General features: G+C 40.5%; 1 pseudogene; it reads right to left on the bottom strand.

The window, feature by feature from the left end:
- Positions 1-9,205: 9,205 nt before the first annotated feature.
- LOC123411378 lies at positions 9,206-21,909 on the bottom strand (annotated as a pseudogene).
- Positions 21,910-23,971: the final 2,062 nt, after the last annotated feature.

Below are 23,971 nucleotides of genomic sequence, written 5' to 3'. Positions count from 1 at the left end.
ATGATATGGTGAGTAGTGGTGACCATTGCAATAATGAAAGTGGGTTTATTGTTGATGATCCCTCATCACTATATTATTGCAATGCTTCATCTTTGGGCGTTAACACTTCGAGCACTCTAAATGTTTCACATGCTTGTGTTGATAGTCCGTGCATATCATGTAAAAACTGCCTGTCTAAATCTCATGATGATATGCCTCCTATATCTTGTTGCCATGATAAAAATGTATATATTTCCTCGAGTTGTTGTGCTAACAATGTAGAGGAAATTCATCACTCCATGGAACAAGATGTGGCCTTGAATGATGCTTCAAGGGATCCTACATCATCATCTATTGTGACTCACTTTTGCCTTATGGCTAAGGCTTCAAAGGTATCTCCTACTTTGAATTCCAATATATCTCATGATGATGATGTTGATGATAATGGGGATGAGGATAATGATAAAGAGAGTGATAATATTGCATCCTTAAAAATTAAGGGTGAAATGATTTTTAAATCTCTTTATAAGAATAAACTTGCTTGTTCCAACTTCTTGGAAATCATGTCTATTGCCACTGAGGGCAAGAAATACATTGAGGAGTTGGAAGCTCATCTTGAGGAGCATGAGGCCACCATTGAGACAATGCAAGGTCATGAGCGTGATTACGCTAATGAGATCGCAGAGCTATCTCTAGCTCTTGATAATGAACAAACCACCAAGGAATCTCTTGAGGAAACCTTTGCTCTAGAATTATCTAGATTAAAGGGATCCTATGATAGAGCTCTCGTGGTGGCTAATGATTTTCGAACTAAAAATGATAAGCTTCAAGTTGCACATGCTAAACTCCTTGAGGACTATGAGCACCTCGGAAATGGCTCAAGGGCTATTAAGAGCTCGCTCATCGAACTCACCGAGTCTCATGCTCAACTTGAAGCTTCATATGCTAAAGAGCTTGCCAAGGTGCCTTCTCCTCTTATTGCTATTAATGATGCTTGTGCTACTAACTCTACTTCTTGTGAAGTATCCATTTTAAAGGAGAATGTTGAGCTAAGGGCTCAACTTGAGTTGCTATCTAGCAATTATGGGAAATTGGAAGAAAGCCATGTAATGCTCACAAGCTCTCATGATGATCTTCTAGCATCCCATAATGTGCTAAAATTAGCTCATGAGGCTATTACTACCAAGGTAACATCGAGTGAGCCTCATGTGGACATTAGCACTACTTCTAGTCAAAAAGCCATATTGCCATGTGCTAGTCCTTGTAATTCATCTACTCATAATGTTGCTACATCTTGTGATGAATTACTTTCCATGCCTTGTTGCTCTAACAATGAAGCTTATACTTCCTCTAGTACTTGTGTTGATACTAACCATGTAGAGGAAATCAAAGAGCTCAAGGCCCAAGTCACTTCCTTGAAGAAAGACTTGGAAAAGAGTCATGAAGGGATGTCCACACTCAACAATGTCTTGTGTGGACAAAAATCCCCGAATGATAAAAATGGACTTGGATTCAACTCCAACAAGAAGAAGAAGTCCAAAAGCTTCAAGAAGAAGGGCCAAGAACAAGTCAAGAATTTGGCCAAGATTATTTGCTTCAAGTGCAAAATTGAAGGGCACCATGTTAGATCTTGCCCACTAAAGAAGAAGCCCCAAAGTCACAAGCAACAAGGGAAGAGGCCACAAGTGCACTCACATACTCAACTACAAATTGAAGAAAGGCCCCTTCCCAAGAAGACCCAATCCAGCACTCCTCATGTTGAGAAATCTATAGGGAAGAAATTAAAGGGTAGATGTTGCTACTTATGTCGTCAGAAGGGTCACTTTGCTTCTTCTTGCACGAGAGGTAATTTATCCAACCCAATCATTATTGATGATATCTATTCTCTTGGGAAGGATAAGGTTGGCAATGTGTTTGCCAAGTTTGTTGGTACTCAAAGTGGTGTCAAGAGAAGTATCATTTGGGTTGCCAAGCCTATTGTGACTAACCTCTTAGGACCCAACATGGTTGGGGACCAACAAGCTCAAACTTGATCAATAGGTGAACATGGAGGACATTAGAGACTTGGATACATAATGAAGAATTAAGGGGTCTTCATCATTCATATTTTCTCAAGCCAAGTCATTTGGATTATCGAGTTTCTATCTTATATCCAATGTGCCTCCTTACGGTAACTTGTACTTAAACTGTTTACATTGTTAGTTGCTTGCCCCCTTGCATGTTGTGGTTTTGTACCTTGCATGTGTTTGTACATGTTATGCTTCCAACTTGCTTATGTTAAATAACCAAGTATGTGTATGTTGGTTTGCTTATCATGTACATGTGAGTCTTGTATTGAGCCTTGTTGCATCTTGTTTGTATCTTTGATTGGCTCTTGTGAGAGATTAATGGATTATTTCACTATGGGGGAGTGATGTGCGTTGCACACCTCACGATCCTATAAATGTGTATACATGGGGAATACCACTTAGTATTGATATTTCAAGATTATCTAGTTTCTATGTGGTATGTCTTACTCATGAGAAATTCAATTTCTAAATGGTCCATTAATTATCTCTTGTTGGTTTTTCGTTTGCCACTTGTTAATATTGTTGGGTTATCACATTATGGGGGAGTAATATGCTATGTGCATATTACAAGCCTAGAGAATGTGTACATTTGAGGTATTGCCACTTAGTGTTGATATTGCAAATTATCTTGTTCCTAGGTGGCATGTTTGCTTTACAAGTGTCATTTGCTTGCGTTTTATGGGTAAAGATGATCTTGGATATATTTGCGATCTACCAATGAGTATCATTTCCAAAATACTTCTTGTCCTTGACAAGTTGTATTCCCATCATGTGGTAGGAATTGCTAATCATCTTTACATTGGATTTTGTATTTCGTTTGTCTTCCTTGCCTCTTGTGGATCTATTTTAACTTGTCTAGTGTTTTTATAGATATAGAGAAAGTGATGATCCCATCTTGTGCATTTTGTATTTAAATGCAAATTCTATATAATGCACAACCCTTGGGGGAGCTATCCTATTTTCTTTAGAACACTCTCTTTATTCGCCCATCAGAAAATCTTTTGATCCCCATCAAGTGTATGTTGATGGGAGGCAAGTCTTGCTCTTTATGATGCTTTCTGCCATCATGAAAATTTGTCGAGGGTTTGGTTTGTTGGAACCTAGCTCTCTTTGGAAACTAGATACCTCGTGTTTGTTTTCCTTCAATTGGTATCTTGTTTCCTTTTTAGTTGGCATGTGTAAATGGATATCTCATGCCTTGTTGAATATTTTAATTGATATCCCTCAAGTGATAGTTTTTCATTTGCTATCTTATTATCACTTAATACCTTGTCTTTTGGTATCGTATCAACTATATGTTGATTGGATTCTTGAAAGCCTTGAGCATGCATATTTACTATATGTATTTCCTTTGGCATGCTTTCTTTCTTTGACCCAATATATAGGGGAAACTTCACCTTGTCATAAAATGGCAAACGTGTGCATGAAATTCAAATTCATATCTATATGCACATATGTATGTGGAGTTTGTCCTATGTATTGTTGGTTTTCTAACTCTTTGGTCCCAATGAGTTTGGGCACCATTTTGTTTGTTTTGTTGTTCCAGGAACAATTGGAGATGCATTGGATGCTCGGCTCACCTATAAGGAAGGTGTTGAGACCATGTGATTATTGGAGCCAAGTTAGGATGATTAAAGAACAACTATCTACTACATCAATCCAATGTTGTCTCGGTAACAAGTATCTACTTCATGCATTCTTTTCTTGCAAAGGCGCCCCTGTCTTTTCTTTGCAGGGTGCATCATGGCATGAATCTCTTGATTCGTGCTTGTAGTACTTGTTTCCTCTCTCAAAGCATCCTAACGATGATGTCTTATTACTAGTTGGGATGTCTTTGATGTTCATATGTTGGAAGTTCATATTGTACAATAAGAAAATATTAGGCCATGTGCTATGCTTCCAAGCAAAATATCTTATTGATATGTTTATGACTTCCTTTTGGATATCTAGTTTGTTCCTTCTTGTAACCATTTCGTGTGTACATTCTTCTTTGTGGATATATATCATCATGATTGTCTTCTACTTAGAAGCTTTTACACATGAGAGAAGTTTCATCTCTAATTGATATCCTCTTTTCTTTTACGTCCACCGTTGCATTTCCTTTTTCAGTTTTTGGTGGCTTCGTGAAAGGATTTGTCTTGAGTGCGTATCTTATTTTCCTACATCTTGATGCACTCTTTGGCCGTGAAGATAATTTTTCCTCATGCCTGTCTTGATGAGGGTTTTTCCATTTCGATTGGTATCCCTCCTCTCTTGACAAGGTTCTTATTTCCTATCTTCACCATGGGTTGTCACAAGCGTTGGTCCTTATTTTGTTTATTAGTAAGCTTGTGAACCCATTTTCTAGTAGGTGTCTGTGGGAATGATATGTCTTGCACTTTGTGTCTCATTTCATCAAGACTATGTTGATGAGTAATGTTCATCCTTATCTTAGTCTTCTCAAGTGCCTTGCCATGACTCACACACATTATTTTGGTTGAGCCTAATCTTAAGTTGCTTGTTTTACATATTGCTCAACCACTTATTTTGTGCAAGAGATTTGCTTATTGTCTCATCTTTCTTCTTGCACCCGTTGTGTGTTTCTATTAATTTTGGGGGAGCAACGATCCTATTTTGTGCACTTGTATCATATACAAAAATCTCTTATTAGTGCACATATCATGGGGAGCTTCTCTAGTTTTGATAAAACACTCGGTTGCTTTTATCATAATATCTTTTATTCATGTGGTTCGAAGGACCATATGATTGTTTGTTCCATCCGGTATCTTTTGATTGCTTGCCTCTATTTTGGTATGTCCTTGTGGCATACGATTCCTTTATTTGCAATCTTTGGGTCCTCAATATAGTTTGTTTTCCTCCAACTACTTATCATTGTATTTGTGTATTTCTTTGCACTCATTTGCTCAGAAGTACACACTTTTTGGAGGACCACCAAATATATTGGCTTTCTAAACTTTTCGTCCATTTTGGCAATCGATGCCAATGGGGGAGAAGTTTAGAGAGTTTAGTTTACTTTGGATATGTTTAGAGGGGTTTGCTTTTATTGCGTAAGCATTTACATCTTGCACGCATGCATTATTGTTTTGTATGTGTGCGGTTGGTTATGCTTATTTCCTTATATAAACTCTCTTGAAGTAGTTGTCATCAATTACCAAAATGGGGGAGATTGTTGGAGCATATATCTCCATATGTGGTTTTGGTACTTGATGACAATTCCTATGGACTAATGGTTGCCTTAAGTTACATTCATAGGATTTGTCCATAGGCACTACTTGAAGTCCATCTGTTGGGTTCAAGTAGTTTATATGATGACCAAGATGGTATTCAAGGTATTATCCAAAGAATGGTCATAGAGACACATGGTTGATCAAGATCTCAGACAAAGAGTAAATCAAGATGATCAACACACAAAGCGTACAAGATGTACCGAGAGGGATCAAGTGATCCCATGGTATGGTAAGCATTGTGCATTACGTGTTTGTGTACTAACCCATGGTCTTCGTGAGAGTTCTATGTGGGGGTTAGGTGTGTTTCCATGGGCTTGCGTCAAAGGGAAGATCTCGTACAACCCATGGAGTATGACGTCAAGTTGTGATCGTCATCAAGGTTGCGATGTGCAAGTTCAAGTGGATCAGCACGAAGATAGCATGCTTGAAGCTTGCCGTCCATTGTGGTGGCAATGGACTTGTGAAGATATGCTGAAGAGTGGCTCACCCATAGTGAGTATGGGGGAGCAATCAACTAGTCTTCATCAAGCCAACACAATCAAGAAAGGTGGTCCATCTTGAGGAAGCCAAGATCATCATCATCTAGCTCAAGAGGACGAGCTGCAAGGTATAGGTTTGCCCTTGATAGGTTTTCTGGTTAGGATAGATTGCTGTTCTATCAAGGGGGGGGGCCTCTGAAGTGAGTAGCTTGATCGTATCGTTCGTTGAGAGCTCAAACCATTTGCATCCTTGCATCATACTTCTTGGTTCTTATTTGGTGTTTCTCTTTGTGAGTTTTAGAGCTTATGGTCATCTTCGTGACAAGCTCGAGTTCATCGAAAACGGAGTCCATATGCATCTACTATGATGTTTTCGATGTTGGAGTTTTTGCCGGTTCTTCATTCTTAGAGCTCTCACATCTATATATCTTTGTCATATTCATAACCGCATGGTCTTAAGATTTCCTGAATCCGACAAGCTTGGGTTTGCTCGATTCGGAGCTCGTATGCGAAAGTTATGGCTGTTTCAGTGGCGAGCGGTAGTACCGCTGGACGTAGCGGTAGTACCGCTAGACCTAGCGGTAGTACCGCTAGAGTTGGCGGTATTACCATTGGCCCTAGCGGTAGTACCGCCCCTGGTCAGCGGTAGTACCGCTCCAGGAGCTTAGTACCGCCTGCCTAGCGGTTGTTCGTGGACGAACCTTTTTGCGAAGACTTTCTTGGCGGTGGTAGTGCCTTTGCACTACCAGGGGCCCAGCGGTAGTACCGCTGGGGCCAGCGGTAGTACCGCTAGCTGCCAGCGGTAGTACCGCTAGCTGGCGGTAGTACCGCTGGAGTACCAGCGGTAGTACCGCTGGAGTGCCAGCGGTAGTACCGCTTGAGCTCGGGCAGAGAGTGGGGGTAACGGTCTGATTCTTTCCCCCACTATATAAAGGGGGTCTTCTTCCCCCTTGTCCTTATCCATCCGTTGAGCTCTTGTTCTACCTCCATTGTTGACACTCTTAGAGCTTGATTACTCTCAATCCCTCCAATGATTCTTGCTTGTTCTTGAGGGAAAAGAGAGAGGAGATCTAGATCCACATCTCCACCAATCACTTTCTTCTCTATGTGAGGGGAACCCTTTGGATCTTGATCTTGGAGTTCTTTGTGAGCTCCTTGTTCTTCCTCTCATATTTCTCCATAGCTTTTGTTGTTGTGGAGGGATTTTTGAGTGTGAGGGACTTGACCACTTCATGTGTTCTTGCCATTGCATTAGTTGCATCGGTTTGAGTTCTCCACGGTGATACGTGGAAGTGAGAAGTTGAGAAGCTTACTACCTTTGGTACTTAGTACCCTTGATATTGTTCTTCGTGGATGCTTTGGCGTCCTAGAAGCTTGGTGGTGTCTCGGAGCTCAATCATTGTGGTGTGAAGCTCCGGGAAGCGTCGGGGTGTCCAATTAGGTTGTGGAGATTGCCCCGAGCAATTTGTACGAGTACCGATAACCGCCCCCAAGGGTTGCCACGTGTACGGGTTCGGTGACCGCCCCCAAGGGTTGCCATTTGTACGGGTTCGGTGACCACCCTCAAGGGTCCCTTAGTGGAATCACGGCATCTTGCATTGTGCGAGGACGTGAGGAGATTACGGTGGCCTTAGTGGCATCTTGGGGAGCATTGTGCCTCCACACCGCTCTAACGGAGATTAGCATCCGCAAGGGTGTGAACTTCGGGATACATCATCGTCTCCCCGTGCCTCGGTTATCTCTTACCCGAACCTTTTACTTATGCACTTTACTTTGTGATAGACATATTGTTTATTGTAATATATCTTGCTATCACTTAGTTGTTTATCTTGCTTAGCATAAGTTGTTGGTGCACATAGGTGAGCCTATTTGTTTGTAGGTTTTGTGCTTGACATATTAAACGTTTGTTTTATTCCGCATTTGTTCAAGCCTAAACCTTAACTATTTTAAAGCGCCTATTCACCCCCCCTCTAGGCGACATCCACGTCCTTTTCATCGTTGTTCTCGTCGTAGTCGTTGTTGTCGTTGTTATCGTCGTTGTTGTTGTTGTTGTCGTTGTTGTCGCTGTTGTCATTATTTTTTTGTTATTGTTGTTGTCGTAGTTGTCATTGTTGTCGTTGTTCTCATAATTGTCATCCTTGTCGTTATTGCCATCATTGTTGTCGTCGACATTGTCGTCGTCGTCATTGTTGTTGTTGTTGGTGTTATTGTTGTTGTTGTTGTTGTTGTTGTTGTTGTTGTTGTTGTTCTTGTTGTTGTTGTTGTCGTTGATGTCATTATTGTTGTTGTCGGTGATGCCTTTGTTGTCATTTTTGTCGTTGTTGTTGTTGTTGTTGTTGTTGTTGTTGTTGTTGTTTTTGTCGTTGTTGTCGTTGTTGTCATCGTTGTCGTTGTTGTCATTGTTCTCGTCATTGTCGTTGTTGCCGTCGTTTTCGTCGTCGTAGTCGTTGCCATCGTCGTCGTCGTCGTCGTCGTTTTTGTTGTTGTTGTTGTTGTTATTGTTGTTGTTGTTGTTGTTGTTGTTGCTATTGTTGTTGTCGTCGTCGTCGTCTTCTTATTTGTTGTTGTTGTTGTTGTTGTTGCTATTGTTGTTGTCGTCGTCGTCGTCTTCTTATTTGTTGTTGTTGTTGTTGTTGTTGTTGTTGTTGTTGTTGTTGTCGTTATTGTTGTTGTCGTTAATGTCGTTGTTGTCATTGTTGTTGTTATCGTTCTTATGGTTGTTCTCGTCATTCTCACTACAAGGAATATGCTAATACACGAAACTATTTTTTCGTCGCTACATCATCACGGTTTTTAATTTACGACAATCTCACGATGAAAAACCATGCGTCGAGAACGGAGCGTCGCGAATGAAGAGCAGCGACGTTTTGGTCAAAATCGTCGTAACTTTTACGACGATTTCTAGATTGTCGTAACCTTTACGACGATCCGAAATCGTCGTTGGCAATCAGACCCAGTCCTACGTGGCAAAATTACGACGAAATCAAAACATCATGGTTGAAATCAGCCCAACCCATTTCAATTGATCACATGGGCTGGTTTTATTTTTTGGGCCTTTTCTTGTTGGGCCTTAGTCAATTTAAAGCCACTTCTAATATTTGTTTCGAATTTTTATGTACCATTATAATTTGGGGCCTAGCCTTTTAGGGCCCAAATACATTTGGTCCGGTTTCAGTTTTGGCTTTTTTTCATTTTTGAATTCAGCAACTTTTTGTTCCAGAAAGTGATTTCATTTCTATTTGTTCCAGCAACAAAGTGAAACAAAGAGGGAATTCAAACAAGCCACGACACGACAGTAGGTACATTTGACAAACTTAATTAACATAAAAATGAAGCAACATAGGGCAGCCCAAGCACGTGAACTACACTACATGGGACTAGAGCTACCATTTCTGCCAGCAAGAGCTGCCGCTTAAAAGTCTTTCTACCATTTCTACCAACAACTGCAACCATCCATCATCAATCAATTACACTACCGTTCCAAAGACTTCGGACCCCCTCCCCTGCTGTTGCTCTTCTAATCCGTGTACGCAAAGTGTACCCGACCTTGAGCTTCTCAGCATTGGTAAAGTAGGAAGCCTTCTCCTACAATTCATAATTCATTCAAACATTAGTGTGGTGCAAGGATGAAACATTAGTGTGGTGCAAGGCAACGGATCTCAGGATAAAAATTAACAGAAGAGGAATAGTTGAACTCATGCAAAATGGCAAGGCAGATATGGAAACTAATATTCGAGCAACAATTTGAATCGATGAACATGGACAGTACAAATCCTAACAAGTCGACAAACAGAACCCTAAACACCACCACAAGCATGTGTGTCACGCATGCAGTACCGTCTAGCTATTGTACGACCTACCTCTCTCTCCCCTTGGTTCTTCTACTGTAGCGACCCGACTCAAAACAAGTCAAGCCTCTGTGTAGCTGTGCCATCCCTGGATCAGTATGCTGGCACACACAGTACATCAATGTATATATCAAAGTGCAATCACATGTAAATAGCGTAAAACTAATATATACCTTAAATATCTCAGCGGAAGCAGTCAACGGAGTGGAGTCCTAGTAAACACCAACGACAAGTTGAGTGTAGACCGTAACCCTGAATCATACTCTTACTCGTCGAAGAAAAAATATCTTCAACATAAGACGTTGCAGCGGTGTAGGTCACCATATTGAATATGCCGGCAAGTCACATATGAGAGGGGGTAAAATATCATCTATACTATATGCATATATGGCAGGTGGTGTTGAAAGTTTTAGCGTAAAGCAAATTTTCTCCTACAACAAGAGAGGGGCTAAAAGCAAAATATTACTACGTAGTTGGTTGTTAATGAGATGGTTCCGCCAACCAGTTCTCATACCTAAGTTATCAATATTACCCACATCAAATATATATAATGGTGTTGAGAATTCCAGATAACTTCAGTTCCTTTGGATCAAGTTGTCCATAAGAATGGACACGGCTAATCGATTAGGTTTGAGTACTCTACAGAGTTTTGCACACGTTCCCCACAAGATTTGATCGCCTCCGAGTATGTCCTCGCACTTCAGGGTGTTTGAAGACCGGATGATCAAAACATGGTCTTTCAACGGGTCCCTCTAAATCCCTGTCGGTGCCCATCCAATCCTACCGTTCTTCTACATCTGCTAGCACCGCCTGTCCAGAGTCGCCGCGTTGTCCAACCAAGCCAGCGCCCATAATGACTTGTGGTTGTGCAGGTAAGCCTTGGGTCTTGAAAATATCCGTCCGTCTCTTTGAGCGTGTGTGAAGCTTTCCGCAAGATGTCATGGCACGTCTCTAGCATCCCAGGTCATCCACTGGTTTCTCTAGGGAGCCGATCAACCGTCCTTCACCCAGTGTTGGATTCCATCATGAGGTCTTGAAAAGTCTTGACTTAACCGGTCTTAGTTATTAAATTATTCTCGCATCACTCGTGATAAACTCTCAACCAGAATCTCGTCTACTCAAGCATAGCAATATGAAATTTGTCGTCCCGGGCCTAGTAACGCGGTTGTTGGGTGCCTACCACATGATACTACAATATGTAACCATAATTTCGAATTACGTACTCAGCATGCAATTGGGCATAGGATGGTAGAACTACGATGCATAAAACATAGGTGATACATGATCAAATGACTTGCCTGGTGAGGTTGATGAAGAAGAATTATCGTTCTCGAGAAATAACTTGATAGACTATTCATAACTCTTCGATGAAATCTATATAACAAACATATCATTTACATAAGCACTCATACTAGCAATCATTCTAGCAATCAAAACAAAAGAGAGAGCGAATAAGAATCCGAAAGAAACTTCAACTAAAACTAGGAGTCTTCTACTACATCAAACACTAAATAGTTTTTTTTTGTTCTAACTGAAAATAAAACATTAAATAACAGAGAACTAAGATATAAATTTAACCAAGATAAAATAAAGTATTTTACATAAAACTATTTTGAAAGTATTTTCAAATGGGAGTTGAAAGAGTAGAGAAATCAATTGCAAGTTATTAGATAACTAGAATTGATTTCATGATAACAAATAAAAATTTGTTGAAGACCTACTGTTAACTAACAGAAACAAAATATAAACTTTCTAAAGTATAAAAGAAAATAATTTTAAAACAATTATAGAAAAAGAAATAGCCATAATCCTAAAAGAACTAAAACAGAATCTGTTTTGGTAAAAACCCCAAGTAAAAGTATTTAACAAAAATTGAAACTTAAACTACTGAAAGATATGATCACTAGGAAACAACAGCAAAAAGAATTAAATTAAAATCTATTTTTAAACTCCGAGAATAAGGAAAACAAAGTTTAAACTAAATCTGAACTAATTCAAATTTGAAAATTTCAAACATAGGCACATAATATGTTTTTGAAAACTACAGAAAATTTGTGAACTAACGCAAAAAGAATCACCTAATTTGGAGTTACACACTAATCGATATGAGTTTTATAAGTTCGCTCTTTTTCTGAAAAAAACCTGTGACGGGATTTCTTTGATGCTCACCATGGATGGTAGGTTGGCCGTGGCTGGGAGGTTGGCCGGCGAGGTGGGGCTTGCTCCGGCGAGGGGAGGTCACCGACGGGGAGGGGGAACGGCGGAGGGGGTCCCGGAGGCGAGGAAGGGGGCGTCACGGGGTCCTGGGCGTTCTTCTGTTCGGCTCCTCGCAGGAGCAACAATGGTGGGGGCGCCGTGGCTACGGGCAGGGAGAGGCCGAGCTGATGGGGAAAATGGAACGAGGAGAGGAGGGGCGTTCTTATAGGGGTGGTGGGAGGCTCGGGAAGGAAGTGTAGCCCGCGAATCGGGGGAGGGAAGCTTCCTGGGAAGCTTCTGCCATGGACACAAAAGAAAGCTCGTGAGGAGGAAGAAGAAGGTGGGATTGGGCGATATTGGTTTCCTAACGCGGCCCAAGTACATTCCTAAAATAAGAGATCTCTTTCCCTTTTTATTAAAACAAGAATTAATACGATTAAAAGGAAATAGAATATTCTCGGAATATAGGGGTATAATTATTAAAATTTTCAGAAAAATAAATCGAAAAATATGGGCATTTTTTCCACTACCAAAATAAATACTTCAAAAAAATGTTTTTCAGAAAATCCCCTAAATTCTTTATTTCTTTTTTCAAATTATTACTCCAATAAATATTGGTGTCATGGCTCAAATATTTCAAAGAATATCCCCGGGTTTGGAGGGTCATGTTTCTCGTCTCTTTTTCTCTTGTTTGACAAAGTATTGTTCCCGGCATTCCGTGAGTGAGGAAGAAACAAAATGCAAAGCAAAACTGAAAGGAAATCCAATGCCACCTTGATTCAAATTTTTTATAGTTGAAGAAGTCATCCTATCTCCTCTCATTGATTTTAAATCGATGAATTTGAATTCACGGGAAAAAGGGGAAAGTCATTTTATTCCCTCTCATTCAAAAGTTTTTAAAAGTTTCAAATTTCACTCAAGTTTTAATCACTCAAACAAACAAACAATCAATCTAATAATTATATTAACATTCCGAAATTTGGGATGTTGCAAACCTACCACACTTAAAATGAATCTCGTCCTCGAGATTCGAAGAGGCTAGAAAGAAAGGTTAGGGTTTTGGAGGTATTCAAACAAATCCAATCTCCTGTAAAGTGGGATGCTACCACACTTAAAATAAAGATTACTGGTCCCTCAAAAATGTTTTAACGATCCTGTGGGGTTTTTGGCAACTGACTTCTCACAGTCTTCATGGTAACTACTTTGGTGAAGCTCTTCCATTGTATTCATAATGTTTCCATCAAAATCAAGGGTTCTTCTGTTGATATAAGCTTCTTCCGTCACTGGGTGTTCTTAACTGACAGGTCTCGTGATCATTCTAAATAACTTATCGATGGTTCTCATGGTGGTCTATCATTTGTGGTTATCCTGCAGTGAAATGGGTCTTGGCTTCATCCTCACCGTAAAATTTCTTATGCGTGAGAACAAGTGCCATATACATGGGGCTTTCAACATACCATTCTAAGGCTTAAACAAAAGCTTCAAAGAACGTCGTCTCTCACTATGGGTAAGTCTCTCAGATTTACCATTCCGAATAGCAAGATAAATGATAAGAGTAAGTCGTCATGGTGATCAATCCATTCCGCACCCAAATCATTTCTCTGTATAAGGTTTAGAGAATCTCGCATTCTAACACTTTGGCATCCTCACAAGCGTTGCAGAATTTCTCTTGTCCACGAATGAAGTTCGTGTAATCCATCGGTTCTGCAAGCTGAACAAAACATCTAACGTATCTTCACAACTCTCGGGTTTTTCGTATGCACCTAAGAAAAACGTTTGCTAATCCATCATAGCTTATTACCTCATGCGCTTGGGGAAACCTTCATGAAAATCTTGAGATGCATCCTTGGTACCGATTGTATTCCTTGAACTCATTTTTTCCTTGCCGTTGGTTTGTTAACCAATAAAAGTGTTTGTTCCTCATATTAAATCCCTCCTCAAAATTCCAATTCCAAGGTACACTATCCAACTTTTGTCATACCCATAGTTTGATATGATCTAACATTTCCTTCGACTGTATTTAGTGGGTTTGGCTTCTTGGTATGCATGGTATATTCCTACTCCTTGGGTCCTGTGGGTTTACCGATTACTACCACACTTAAAATGAATTATACTCATGCCTGCATAGACTATATTTTCTCATATCCTCATAATTGTTCAGAGATCTTCGTTCGAAGAGAAACAACGCATACATGTTCAACATAGGCAATCATGAGACAATAAATTCCATTTATTCATGATGTTATTACAATCTCAGGGACTTCTGTTACAAAAAATTCCACTCCATGATCTCATGAAAAACAAGAGTTCTTCAGATTACACTAATTGCCGCGATCAAAACTTAACTACTCCTTTTTAGCTTTCTTCCTTTGTGGACAATCATTGGCAAAATATCCTGCTTCCTTGCAACGAAAGAAAATAAGTTCTGACAAGTCTCGAGGCGTCTTAGTGTTTGCTTTGCTCCTTGGGTTTCCGGCTTCCTTCCTGAGCACATGTATTTGTGGTGGCCAAATTCCATACACTTGTAACATCCGACATGACTCAGGTCTATATCTGCAGAGATTTGGCTCTTCCGAGGGTACCTTTTTTTCTTTCCGGACTCCTTTATTTTGGCCAGTTCTTCTATTTCCAGTGGATCAAACTCCACTTTTTCCATCGGGAAGTTTCCCAGATACTCTTGGCTTCCGTTCGTGCAATCCTGTGAATAATGTCCTTCTTCTCCACATGAGTAGCATGCATTGGAGAAAACTCTGGTCAGACCTTGTCCATCAGGGTCTTCAATATTTTCGTTCATCATCGGCTCTTCTAGAATCTTCTTCTTGAGTGTTTCCTTCATTGCTTCTTTTTACTGCTGGACAACTTGTTGTACCTTGGGGTAAATGTGACATTGAGCTGGGTAGTGGGTGGTTCCTTCACAAAGGAAACAAGTCACCTGACTACTTGGGTACCCCTCAGCTGGGTGATTTTCTTCACAATGAGTGCACTTCTTCCTGGGTGTGTCCTATTTCTCCACAGATCTTGCATGCACAAGTCTTCTCCTTCGGATTATCATAGCACTTCTGAATGGGACGGGATCTTAACAAAGTCTCCTTGATTTCGTCCCAAGTTTCTGCTCCACTAGATCCTTGTATGGCATGGTGCATTTTCCACCAGATAGCAGCACTTTGGGTAAAGTACTGGAGAGCGTGGTGCACTTCATACTTCCTTGAGATCAAGTTGCTCCCAAAGTGGTTCTCCATGTTCTCAATCCATATTTCAGCCTCAAGCTGGGTCATTGGTCCACAAACTACAAGTCCAGCTTCATACTCCATCTGATATGGTTGAGGTTTTGGGGATGCGACGGGTAAGAGAGGGAGGGAGATACAGACAATACAAACGATATTTTTGAGAATAGGTTTTATTTGTGGCCGTCGAAAAACACACACCAATTACGGCTCACAAATCATCGTATATAACGTGGGTATATAAAAGGGGTTTGGACTTCTAATGGTCATATAATTATTCGAACACTTCAGGGTCTTCCAGTTCTTCGGGTCTTGAGAGTCTTCTGTTGGTGTAGCTTCAATTCTTCAAATGCGTGGTGAAATCCTCTTTACTTTGAAGTAGAACTCCGTTGATTCTTCATGAGGTCAAAGGGGTAACGAGATTGTATAACTTTTTGATGTGAGAGAGAACATTTGATGAAATCAGAAGAGATGAGAAGTGAAAGGTGTTCTCGAAAATAATATTTTTTGAGAGATCCTATCCTAAGAAGTTTTCCACTTTCTAGGGTCACGTCCTACAGTCAACATATGCTCTGATACCATTTCTGTAGCAACCCGACTCAAAACGAGTCAAGCCTCTGTGTAGCTGTGCCATCCCTGCATCAGTATGCTGGCACACACAGTAGATCAATGTATATATCAAAGTGCAATCACATGTAAATAGCGTAAAACTAATATATACCTTAAATATCTCAGCGGAAGTAGTCAAGGGAGTGGAGTCCCAATAAACACCAACGACAAGTTGAGCGTAGACCGTAACCCTGAATCGTACTTTTACTCGTCGAAGAAAAAATATATGCAACATAAGACGTTGCAGCCGTGTAGGTCAGCATATTGAATATGCCGGCAAGTCACATATGAGAGGGGGTAAAATATCATCTATACTATATGCATATATGGCAGGTGGTGTTGAAAGTTTTTGCGTAAAGCAAATTTTCTCCTACAACAAGAGACGGGCTAAAAGCAAAATATTACTATGTAGTTGGTTGTTGATGAGATGGTTCCGCCAACCAGTTCTCATACCCAAGTTATCAATATTGCCCACATCAAATATATATAATGGTGTTGAGAATTCCAGATAACTTCAGTTCCTTTGGCTCAAGTTGTCCATGACCGTGGACACGGCTAATCGATTAGGTTTGAGTACTCTGCAGAGTTTTGCACACGTTCCCCACAAGATTTGATCGCCTCCGAGTATGTCCTCGCACTTCAGGGTGTTTGAAGACCGGATGATCAAAACATGGTCTTTCAACGGGTCCCTCTGAATCCCTGTCGGTGCCCATCCAATCCTACCGTTCTTCTACATCTGCTAGCACCGCCTGTCCATAGTCGCTGCGTTGTCCAACCAAGCGAGAGCCCATAATGACTTGTGGTTTTGCAGGTAAGCCTTGGGTCTTGAAAATATCCATCCGTCTCTTTGAGCCTGGGTGAAGCTTTCCGCAAGATGTCATGGAACGTCTCCCGCATCCGGGGTCATCCACTGGTTTCTCTAGGGAGCCGATCAACCGTCCTTCACCCAGAGTTGCATTCCATCACGAGGTCTTGAAAAGTCTTGACATAACCGGTCTTGGTTATTAAATTATTCTTGTATCACTCGTGATAAACTCTCAACCAGAATCTCATCTACTCAAGCATAGCAATATGAAATTTGTCGTCCCGGGCCTAGTAACGGGGTTGTTGGGTGCCGACTACATGATACTACAATATGTAACCATAATTTCGAAGTACCTACTCAGCATGCAATTGGGCATAGAACGGTAGAACTACGATGCATAAAACATAGGTGATACATGATCAAATGACTTGCCTGGTGAGTTTGATGAAGAAGAATTATCGTTCTCAAGAAATAACTTGATAGACTATTCGTCACTCTCCGATGAAATCTATATAACAAACATATCGTTCACATAAGCACTCATACTAGCAATCATTCTAGCAATCAAAACAAAAGAGAGAGCGAATAAGAATCCGAAACAAACTTCAACTAAAACTAGGAGTCTTCTACTACATCAAACACTAAATAGTTTTTTTGTTCTAACTGAAAATAAAACATTAAATAACAGAGAAATATGATATAAAATTAACCAAGATAAAATAAAGTATTTTACATAAAAGTATTTTGAAAGTATTTTCAAATGGGAGTTGAAACAGTAGAGAAATCAATTGCAAGTTATTAGAGAACTAGAACTGATTTCATGATAACAAATAAAAATAAAAATAAAAATTGGTCTAATACCTACTTTAAACTAACAGAAACAAAATATAAACTTTCTAAAGTATAAAAGAAAATAATTTAAAAACAATTATAGAAAAAGAAATAGCCATAATCCTAAAAGAACTAAAACAGAATCTGTTTTGGTAAAAACCCCAAGTAAAATTATTTAAAAAAAATTGAAACTTAAACTACTGAAAGATATGATCACTAGGAAACAGCAGCAAAAATAATTAAATTTAAATCTATTTTTAAACTCCTAGAATAAGCAAAACAAAGTTTAAACTGAATCTGATCTAATTCAAATTTGAAAATTCCAAACATAGGCAAATAATATGTTTTTGAAAACTACAGAAAATTTTTGATCTAACGCAAAAAGAATCACCGAATTTGGAGTTACACACTAACAGATATGAATTTTATAAGGTTGCTCTTTTTCTGGAAAAAAAAACTGTGACGGGATTTCTTTGAAGCTCACCATGGATGGAAGGTTGGCCGTGGCTGGGAGGTTGGCCGGCGAGGTGGGGCTTGCTCCGGCGAGGGGAGGTCACCGGCGGGGAGGGGGAACGGCGGAGGGGGTCCCGGAGGCGAGGAAGGTGGCGTCAGGGGCTCCTGGGCGTTCTTCTGTTCGGCTCCTCGCAGGAACAACAATGGTGGGGGCGCCGTGGCTACGGGCAGGGAGAGGGCGAGGTGATGGGGAAAATGGAACGAGGAGAGGAGGGGCGTTTTATAGGGTGGTGGGAGGCTCGGGAAGGAAGTGTAGCCCGCGAATCGGGGGAGGGAAGCTTCCTGGGAAGCTTCTGCCATGGCCACAGAAGGAAGCTCGTGAGGAGGAAGAAGAAGGTGGGATTGGGCGAGATTGGTTTCCTAACGTGGCCCAAGTACATTCCTAAAATAAGAGATCTCTTTCCCTTTCTATTAAAACAGGAATTAATACGATTAAAAGGAAATAGAATATCCTCGGAATATAGGGGTATAATATATTAAAATTTTCTGAAAAATAAATCCAAAAATATGGGCATTTTTTTCACTACCAAAATAAATACTTCAAAAAAATGTTTTTCAGAAAATCGCCTAAATGATTTATTTATTTTTGCAAATAATTACTCAAATAAATATTGGGTGTCATGGCTCAAATATTTCAAAGAATATCCCCGGGTTTGGAGGGTCATGTTTCTCCTCTCTTTTTCTCTTGTTTGATAAAGTATTGTTCCCGGCATTCCGTGAGTGAGGAAGAAACAAAATGCAAAGCAAAGTCGAAAGGAATTCCAATGCCACCTTGATTCAAATTTTTTTATAGTTGAAGAAGTCATGCTATCTCCTCTCATTGATTTTAAATCGATGAATTTGAATTCACGGGAAAAAGGGGAAAGTCATTTTATTCCCGCTCATTCAAAAGTTTTTAAAAGTTTCAAATTTCACTCAAGTTTCAATCACTCAAACAAACAATCAATCAATCTAATAATTATATTAACATTCCGAAATTTGGGATGTTACAGGTGCTAGCCTGAAGTATTGCTACTTTGGTACACGATGGAAAGTGCAGAACCAAAACAATTTTTTTTGCGGGTAGAACCAAGACAGTTGCTACACGAAAACTCTTATCTCATTACAAGTTGATTAATTTAACATGATGCTTCCGGACATAGAAGTTATTTGATTAAAATATTGAGGTATGGGGCTAGATACATACGGACACAATTGTTTCATAAGTGTTTTTAGTCGACTGTAGCCAACAGCTTTGACCATGCAAACATCTTATGTGCATGTAAGTTAGGGAGACTATCACATAGAGCTTATACAAATAAATTGCAAAGTTAAAAAACCGATTTTTATTGACAACTCTAAACATATACAAAACATGCTTAATATCTTGCACATTTTATAAGTATATTGTGAGGACATAGCGCCCGCAATAGCTATACCGACCCAAATCCATAGCGAGCCCGCTATCCGCTATTTAAAATTGTAATCGCAACACGAGTTAGAATGAGAACAATCATAATGGCAACACGAGTTAGAACTAGCAGCGTCAATACCCTGCAAAACCTACAAATCCAAGCATTTGCCAGTCAATGGAATAAAATAGTGTGCCAAAAGAATCAACTCGTGAGTTTAGCAATAAAAGTGGCATGCAGCAGCAACGTGGTTTGATATCATAGAAAATCCATTAGCATTGCATAGAATTTGATACGACAAGAATGGAAGTTATACCTCCTCTATTAAAGGCTCACTTTCCACCAACTGATAGACATTAGCTGCTTCCAAAGCAACAAGCTCCTACTTCAATCTCTCGGAGAAAGCATCAGCTTCACCAATGCCCATAACATACCTGCATTATCTACATTTGTCAAATATCTGCTGCCAACAAGTAAGCCAGCAATGCTAGGTTGAAAACAAGCAACTGAAAAAGAATACAACTAACAAAACAGAAATTAATTACTACCGCCGATCCATAATAAGTGTCGCAGTTTTGAACTAACCCCAGTTCAAAACTACACTTATTTTGGATCATAGGGAGTATTAGATATGCAGCTTTCAAGAGCATAAATTAAGCTGACGAGAAAATATTGCTAAAAGAAGTAATACTAATACAGCAAGAAATAGCTAGTAATATGGTCATTTCTTACGTGTCAAGAAGTGTCTCCATGTCCTCCTCATCATCCTTTGCTTGAGACACGAGATCATTTTCCACAGTAACTTTTGCCGTTACTTTCCTCTCAGTCTGAGTAGCAACAGATGTTTCTTGCCCTTCTTTGTTATTATCTTGGTTATCCAGTGTCACTATATTTTCCTAAAAAAAGATAATTACAAAATATCAAGCCAACATGCAATTGGACTCACTTAATCTGTATATAAACCGATCGGTAGCTTGTCGAAAAAATTAGTCCACTTGTAGTAATTTAGTTAAGATAGAGGGGGGCGGGAGGTACGGGGAAGGTCAAAAGCAGGTCTCTGTAATGGGAGACAAAGTTTCTATATGCACCTTTGCCCGGAGAGCTAACTCCACAATATCAATTCCAACAACTTTTGGAAGATAACTAAGTATCTCCTTGCAGATGTTCAAGATACAAAAAAGTAGACGATTTCTGCAAAATAAATAAACAAACAATTGTCAAAGCTCTCTCAGGTCACCACATCAATGTGATCTACCTTAACTTTACCATCAAACAGATTTGTATTAGTCTGTTACATTTAGTTTTTTGTAATACATATACATAGAACTAATTTGCTACTCCATATCTACTAAAGGACTGGCTAGCTTCAAAATGTTATTTCTAGTTAATCTCCTTTTTCTAGTTAAAAGGCAGTGCTCCAGCCATTTTCATAAAACATGAGCCCAAGCCAAAGCAATACAGCAAAGTGAAAACAACATGCAAACTATCTTTTGAAGAACGCAAAATGACAATAGAAAGCAAAGCAGCCACTACATGTGCACAGATGACTTTTTTTATACATATTTGTTGGGCAAATAGAGCGGAGAGAAGATACAAAATGTTTTTTGCAAAAAAAAACAATCTAAAGGAGAGTAAACAGCATGTAAGAGAACGTCATTATCGTTTTGCTGAATGTGTAGACTTCAAAAACATGTAAAAAATGGAAGGAAAACAGGCTAACCAAAAGTAGCAGATCTAACACCACAAAGAAGACTTTCTAGGGAACAACATGTCATCAATGTTTCGCATCGTCCATTGTGGAGGAGCAACAGCCTGATTCCTAAGGTTATGAAACCCCTACAATGCAGTTTATTAAATGGTTAGAAGTGGATATGACAAATAGCTTCTTTAACTACCAACAGAAGAAGAATGCAAGGGGAACTATACCAGAACAAATGTGCAACCACTAGGGTCACTTGAAATAACCTCAACCTTCGTAAGATGTTTCAACTTGTAAAGTTTGGCTGGCTGAAACAAAAGGATCAGGTTAAGTTTCTAACAGAATACTGAAAAGCAGAGGAAAAATACCACAACAGAAGGTAGTGAAAATCCTTTATCTGATCGGCTGACGGTGCATATAAAATGCAGATAGTGGGGATGTTATGCACATATGATGATTCATGAGGTAGACAATGATCGAAATATAGAAGAGCATATGCAGCATTAGCCAATAAAACTACACAAATCCAACAGTTTCTCCATCTGGTTGACAATACCATATCCACGTAGGTGAAAGCTTTAACATAATTAATGCCACTAGACAAGCCAATGTTGTAACTCCTGTTACAAACTGGAGAGTATTAGCTGGGAAGATTTTACAATATATACGAAACAAACGTCAAGTACCGCCCCTGGCGCGTACCTTCGCAAGCGGCGGTAAGGCGGGCGCCGTCCTGGAGACCGCCGCAGGAGGTGTAGAGCTTGAGGAGGTGGCTGACGTTGAGGCCGGCCATGACCAGCTGCGGCTCGGCCACGACGCGGCAGAGGCAGGGGACGCCGCCCCTGAGGTCGACGGCGGCGACGACGGGCTCGCAGCACTACGTGGTGGGCATGTCGGGGGCGTAGAAGAGCGCGGCCTGCGTCGCCAGGAGAGTGGTGTCGCACGGCGCCCCCGGCTGCGGCCCGAAGGTGGCGGCCGCCGCTGGGAGCAGCGCGGCGAGGAGGCCCGCGACGAGCAGCATTGGGTAGGATCTGAACATGGGCGGGGCGGACCTGCTTGGGCAGGTCCGGCGCGGCGCCGACGGCTGAGGGGGGCACGTGCGTGATGTCGGCGTGCTTGTGGTGCAGGTACCCGGCGAGGAAGACGAGCGCGACTGCCCTGCCGAGCAGCGTCGAGAGGATCGGCACGGAGAGCGCGGACGCGACCTGCACCTGATGACCTTAGGAAGGACAGGTGGTGTGGATCTGGAGGGGGGCAGGGACGGGGAGGAGGTGGCGGCGGCGGTAGCAAGGAGATGGGGACGAGGGAGAAAGGGTGGGATACACTACTAGAAAAAGGCCTTCTAATGGCGCACCATTTTTTGCTACTAATGGCGCACTATGGGTGCGCCACTAGCATCACGCCATTAGATTTTTTACTAATGGCGCACTACAAGTGCGCCATTAGTATCTGGTATACTAATGGCACACCAGGTAGTGCGCCATTAGTATTGCTCACGGTGCGCCATTAGTATTGCTCACGGTGCGCCATTAGTATTGCTCACGGTGCGCCATTAGTATTGCTCACGGTGCGCCATTAGTATAGATACAGGTGCGCCATTAGTATATATCCTGGTGCGCCATTAGTATTGCCCTATTGTTGCGCCATTAGTATGCGTCCTAGGGCCATATTTACCCATATGCTCTGGCTTAGTAATGGCGCACTAGTGTGCTGAGTGATGCGCCACTAGTATGAATATTAGGTATTTATTTTATTTTTTCTGATATTTGCACAGATTACAAAATATATTATTGCACAGAATATAGATAGCACAACATATAAACAACATATTTATCGAATACAATAGAATATTAGTCTCCGAATACAATTCATCATATTAGTCTCCGAATTTAAAATACCGAACAAAGTTAGAACATTACAAGTCTCGAGACCACGAGTAGCGAGTTTGTCTTCACATTACAAGTCGATATCGATCATCTAAACTACCATCACATTACAAGTCGATATCTAACTTCCGCCTCCGCCCTTGTGGTGTACCCTTTGTACTCTGTCCATCAAAAAGCTTTTGACTCACAGAATTATCATCACTACTTGTCTGTTGCAAATCTTCCTTGCCTTCTACCTCAGGTTGTGTAAGGACCATGCTACTTGCAACAACAACACTATCCTCAATAGGAACTGCACTATTCCTCAACAGACCATTCTGTCCAACACAAGCATTAACTAAACATGAATAGATTGTACCATGCTACTTTCAATGTTGCACCATCTAAGCAGCAACACAAGCATTAACTAAACATGAATTTAATCTCTAGAAGACACTGACATGGTCCTGTAAGATCAACATGTAAAATACATGTAAAATTCTAAAAACCAAATAACAATTAAGGAGAACTGATAAAACGTGAATGAATAGATTGTTACATGGATAATATTGTTGGAAATATGCCCTAGAGGCAATAATAAATTAGTTATTATTATATTTCTTAGTTCATGATAATCGTTTATTATCCATGCTATAATTGTATTGATTGGAAACACAATACTTGTGTGGATACATAGACAAAACACTGTCCCTAGTAAGCCTCTAGTTGACTAGCTCGTTAATCAAAGATGGTCAAGATTTCCTGGCCATAGGCAAGTGTTGTCACTTGATAACGGGATCACATCATTAGGAGAATCATGTGATGGACTAGACCCAAACTAATAGACGTAGCATGTTGATCATGTCATTTTGTTGCTACTGTTTCCTGCGTGTCAAGTATTTATTCCTATGACCATGAGATCATATAACTCACTGACACCGGAGGAATGCTTTGTGTGTATCAAACGTCGCAACGTAACTGGGTGACTATAAAGATGCTCTACAGGTATCTCCGAAGGTGTTAGTTGAGTTAGTATGGATCAAGACTGGGATTTGTCACTCCGTGTGAACGGAGAGGTATCTCGGGGCCCACTCGGTAATACAACATCACACACAAGCCTTGCAAGCAATGTAACTTAGTGTAAGTTGCGGGATCTTGTATTACGGAACGAGTAAAGAGACTTGCCAGTAAACGAGATTGAAATAGGTATACGGATACTGACGATCGAATCTCGGG

This window comes from Hordeum vulgare, chromosome 7H (genome assembly GCF_904849725.1).
Source record: "Hordeum vulgare subsp. vulgare chromosome 7H, MorexV3_pseudomolecules_assembly, whole genome shotgun sequence".
NCBI classification, from domain to species: Eukaryota; Viridiplantae; Streptophyta; class Magnoliopsida; order Poales; family Poaceae; genus Hordeum; species Hordeum vulgare.
This window is presented reverse-complemented; position numbering and strand designations above follow the sequence as displayed.